The following is a 6,000-nucleotide window of genomic DNA, read 5'->3' on the forward strand; positions in this document are numbered from 1 at the left end:
TTTAATGATGATTGATGATGACCCTTATGACCTTAATTACGTACTTGTAAACCTTTTGAGACGACTTATTGACTTAGTGCTATTTGACTTAGGTTGAGGACGTTTGGACCGTTACTTGCACACCACTTTCCGACTACTACCTTACCATTACTACTAATCATTGTGAGTTATAGCATTCCCTTTTTACTTTAACTTATTTTGGGAACTGAGAATACATGCGGATTTTATGTTTTACATACTAGGCACGAGTACTTAAACTTTATATATGTGTGGGTTATATAACGGCAGAAACATTCCCTTTAGCTCGGTAACGTTTAATCATTGGTTTTTGAACCGTGAACGCGAATCTTAGATATGGATCCATAGGGTTTGACATCCCCACTCGGGCTAGTAGCGCTAGCATTTAACGAGTGTTTAATACTTCGAGGTTATACGCACTTGCCAAGTGCACTTTAAGGGGGTACATTAAACGTTAAGTTAGTTACCGGGTGCCCACGGTTAAGCATATACTTTTACATACTTTTGAAACGCTCGTTGTAGCACTGAAATCTCGTGGCCTACTTACATTACTGTTATACTTAAACTATAGCTCACCAACCTTTGTGTTGACCTTTTTAAGCATGTATTTTCTCAGGTGTTTGAAGTCGCTTCCGCTATCTTACTAGTCGTGCTGTAGAACCCGCTGCCTAGAGTTGTTATCGCATGACTACTTATGTTGCATTCAAACTTTTTACTTATGAACTTATGTTATGTAACGACCATTATGGTCACGTACACTTATTTAATGCTTCTACTTAGCGAAGCATACTTTTGATTTGTAAAACAATTGACGTATGTTATGACGTCACTTTTATTTATGAATGTAAACTCTGTTTTGAAAACGCATATAGTACTTAACCTTGTAATGATCCTGTTGTTGATGGTCCGTACATGATGATTTAGTACGGGGCGTCACAACTTGAGATAGGTGCCTAGACTTAGACTTATTTGTGTATGCACTTTATGCGGGACTTGTAGGAGACGGGTCTGACCGGGAGTTGATTAGTGCTTAGGTTTATGTGAATTAACCTTGCACTAATTGTTTTGTGTTGTTTTAGCGATCATCAAGCGAGATAGGCGTTGTACTAGCAAGTTAATGCGACGTGCTCGCGTAACAACGATTAGCTACCATTGCTACGGGTTCAAATCGTGTCAAACAAGCGATGTACGATGATTGTTGAGCAAGATGGGGTAGTGTGGTGTAGATGTATATACATATGTGTTAAGTCCTTTCGTTTTGTGCTTAATTTACTTCGTTTTATAGAATGAAGATGAGAAATGGACACGACACCAATGACGGAAGTACGAGTGAGGACGTCGAACTCACGGTCAAGGTCGAGGCCATCTTTAAAAGGCTAAAAAAGGACTTTCTTGACGATGTTCGAAAGGTTTTCCAAGAGTCGGTTGATGGACAAGTGACCGAAATGATAAATGAACGAATGAAAGCCACAATAGAGGAGGCTTTAGAAGCTAGAAACATTTATCCTCGAGGCGAAGGGGGTGGAGGTAATGGTGGGGGTGGAAGGCGGGACTTCCACTACAAGAATTTCAAGGATACTCAACCTCCGATGTTTAATGGGGTGAGGGATCCATTGAAAAGCACTTGTTGGATTTTCGATATCGAGGGGGCGTTCTGTACCGCGGAGTGTCCTCCCGAGAAGAAGACGAGGTATGGGTCTAGCATGTTGCGCTTAGAGGGCAAGTTGTGGTGGGACGATAAAATCAAATTATATGGTGAAGAGCAATGCATGAGCTTGACATGGGAGGAGTTTAAGAAGGAATTTTTCCAAGAATACCGAACTCCTTCCGACCTTGATAAAATCCGGAACGAGTTACACAATTTGCAACAAGGTTCAATGGACTTGGTTACTCTCAAGTCTACCTTCTTGGCAAAGACTCATTTTTGTCCGGAGTATGTTGGTGATGACCACAAGTTGATGCTAGATTTTTATCGTACACTAAGCGACGAGTTAAAGCGTAAGATTAGTCGGGGTATGGCTAAGTCTTTTGACGAATTGTTTGAGTTAGCCCGGGGCTTCGAACCGGAAGTTCCAAGACAAAGTGATTTCTCCTTTTCTAAGAGAAAATTCGAAGGTTCGAGCCAATTGAACTTTTCAAGCAAGAGGAACAAGAAGGGCTCCGAGAGTGTTGGTAGTGTAAAGAAGGGCGGTTCTAAAGAGTTCAACCCTAGGTGTTATAATTGTGGGCAATACGGTCATCTATCCCGTGATTGCACGAACCCGGCAACGACAAAGTTCACTTGTTTTAATTGCAACAAAGAAGGACACCGAAAGTCAGAGTGCCCCGACTTGAACACCGGTCATGTTAAACGGTTGGAGAAAGCGGCGGGCACGGCTAGGGGTCGCAACTATTTGATGACGAATGAGGAGGCCAAGCAATCCAACGAAGTCGTCTCAGGTACTTTCATGGTTAACTCTAATCCGGCACGAATCCTATTTGATAGTGGTGCCAATTTATCGTTTGTTTCTCCAAGATTCGTACCTAAGTTAAATAAACCGCTAGTTAAGTTAAGTCGTCCGGTAGAAGTTGAAATAGCGGATGGCAAGACGGCGCTAGTGGTTGATGTGTGTGAAAATTGTAACGTTGTGTTTGGTGCCGAAAATTTTAAAATCGATCTCATTCCGATGACTTTGGGTGATTTTGATATCGTCGTTGGTATGGATTGGCTCGATCATAATAGAGCCGATATTGCATGCCATGATAAGTTTATTCGAGTAAAAACCCCAAGTGGGGGAGAGTTAATTATTCATGGCGATAAGCGGAGAAGACTTGTGCCGATATGCACTTTTGCAAGGGCACGTCGTTTCCTTGTTAGTGGTGGCATGGCTTTTCTAGCCCATGTTGTTGATACTCGAGATGAGCCACCATCCATTCGTGAAATTTCGGTGGTGAATGAATTTGAAGACGTTTTTCCGGATGAGTTACCGGGTGTTCCAGCGGAAAGACAAGTTGAATTTTGCATTGAGTTGGTTCCGGGGGCTACCCCCATTGCTAAAACTCCTTATCGTTTAGCACTGACGGAAATGCAAGAGTTGTTAAATCAAACCCAAGAATTGCTTGAGAAGAGTTTTATTCGATCGAGTGCTTCGCCATGGGGTGCTCCGGTTTTATTCGTGAAGAAGAAGGATGGTAGTATGCGGATGTGCATCGATTATCGGGAGTTGAACAAAGTGACGATCAAGAATCGTTATCCATTGCCTAGGATTGACGATTTGTTCGACCAACTCCAAGGTGCAACGTATTTCTCTAAAATCGACCTACGGTCCGGCTATCACCAAATGCGGGTCCGTGAGGAAGACATCGAGAAAACGGCTTTTCGAACGCGTTATGGGCATTTTGAATTCGTAGTTATGCCTTTTGGTCTTACGAATGCACCGGCGGCATTCATGGATCTTATGAACCGAGTGTGCCAACCTATGTTGGACAAGTCGGTAATTGTGTTCATTGACGACATACTTGTCTTGTAACGACCTTGGATTTTCCAACGTTTACTTATTAATATTTATTATTAATACTTGTGATTAAACGAATGTATTGTTATACATTTACTTGTTACCATGATTGATCATACATGACTTTGAATTGCCCGAAACGTCTTTGTGACACACGAACATTACACGAATAATATTTTAGAATATTATTTGCATTCATGATTAAGTTTTATTAATCATTTTAATTAACTAAGGTTATTAGTTAATTACTTGGGCTTTAATTGGATTTACTTGTTAATTAATGGAACTTGGGCTTTTTATTAATGATTAATGGATTAGAGAACCCACCCTACTTCTTTATTGGACTTACTTAGCCCAACACTTCATGTAAGTATCACTTTAGAACTTGACTAGTTAGTTTAATACTTGAAGAATCTAGTTACACCATGATCCCCATGCAAGCTCACCTTGTAACCATCTTTTAAGGCCTTACATACAAGAACCTCATGGATTTTCTCCTTCCCCTTTTTTTCTTTCAAGACCGTCGGCCACCTAGGGCCAAGGAGAGCTTTTTGTTTTCAAATTTTGGTTCTTTATTCTCTCATTTTACTTCACATTTCTCACACACTTCATTCCATACTTTCATCTTTCTTTCATTCTCTCTCACACTTGTAAGTTACAAGTTTCTTTTTCCTCTTCTTTTTCTTGTAAAAACCGAAACACACACACACATACATAATCATCATCATCACTTGTTTTATGTTGTTGTTTAATTACTTGTACATGGTTGATATTTTGTTACTTGTTTTTGTTATTATTTACTTACTAGTTACAAGAATCAAACTCTTTAGTTTGTTCTTCATATTATCTTGATTATCCAAGAACATACAAGAACTAAACTCTCTAGTTTATGTTCTACCTTTATTGTTTAAAAGATTTAAGGTTCATGTGTTGTAAACTCATACTTGTGAATCATGTTTGTAAACTTAAAAGTTTACTTTCTTAAAGATCAAGCTTTGGTTTGAATCTTTAAAGTATGAAACCCATGAACTTATTACTTGTTTACTTAGTCTATTTCTTTATATTATGCACTTTAATTTTATGTTGTTGTTGGTCAAGTGTTACTAGTTAACTTTGATCTCATTAATCTTGAACAAAAGTTAACTTGAAAGTTCAAGAACATGGAAGTGTAACTCTTTAGTTATAACTTCATACACTTGTGTTAGATTTAACTTAATAACTTTAGATCTAGACTTTTGGGTCTTGGATCTTCAAGATCTAACTAAGAACTATGTTCTACATCTTAAGATCTTGATTAGTTAGTTTACTTTCAAGTTTATAGTTCAATATTTCTTTTATATTTCATGTATGTGTTAAATCTAAGACTTTGATGTAACTTTGGTTCATCAAACTACTTGCAACACTTGATTGTGTTGTGCTACACATCTTAGACTTGCACCTGGGTTATGATGGTCAAAACTTGGTAAAGATGATGTAAACCCATCTACGAGTTGTACACTTGAAGCTATATGCATCAAGGATGAGAACCGTGATGAACATCAAGCACCAAGAACCACCGGAACCTACTGTTTTACCGTTTATGTGTCTGACCCATATGACCTGGGATACTGTAAAGATGATTTTCAGATAGCTCTGTTCGAGTAGATAACTTTTCATTTAGGACTCGTCTTAATCCGAGTTACGGTTTAGGATTTATGGCTCTCCGATCGTCGCTATGTCCTTTTAAAGTTGTGCTGAAAATTCTGACCTACTCGTACTTAGACCGTCGCCACAGTCAAACGAAGACGAGTTTGCTTCTGGAATTTTTACCACAACTAGAGGACTCATATATGGAGCCATGGCCACTGGTCTCACCTTATTTCAGTAGGTATAGAGGCCGTGGTGACTGATCGAACTCAGCCTTTGTTTTAAACTCTATACTTGAAAGAAACTTACTTTACACCTTTTGTTTAATGATGAATGATGATGACCCTTAAGACCTTATTTACATACTTTTAAACCTATTCAGACGATTTACTGACTTAATACTATTTGACTTAGGTTGAGGACTTTCCAGACCTACGTACTTGCTTATTTCCTGACTCGACTTTACCGCTACTTTATCATTGTGAGTTATAGCATTCCCTTTTTACTTTAACTATTTTGGGAACTGAGAATACATGCACAGTTTATGTTTTACATACTAGGCACGAGTACTTAAACTTATATATGTGTGGGTTATACAACGGCATAAACATTCCCTTTAGCTCGGTAACGTTTAGTCATTGGTTTTTGAACAGGTGAACGCGAATCTTAGATATGGATCCATAGGGTTTGACATCCCCACTCGGGCTAGTAGCGCTAGCATTTAACGGGTGTTTAATACTTCGTATACATACGCACTTGCCAAGTGTACTTTCAGGGGGTATAAACGTTAAGTTAGTTACCAAGTGCCCACGGTTAACATATACTTTATCATAATGTTTTGAAACGCTCTTTGTAGCACTGA

The sequence above is a fragment of the Rutidosis leptorrhynchoides genome, chromosome 10, assembly GCF_046630445.1.
Source record: "Rutidosis leptorrhynchoides isolate AG116_Rl617_1_P2 chromosome 10, CSIRO_AGI_Rlap_v1, whole genome shotgun sequence".
Lineage (NCBI taxonomy): Eukaryota > Viridiplantae > Streptophyta > Magnoliopsida > Asterales > Asteraceae > Rutidosis > Rutidosis leptorrhynchoides.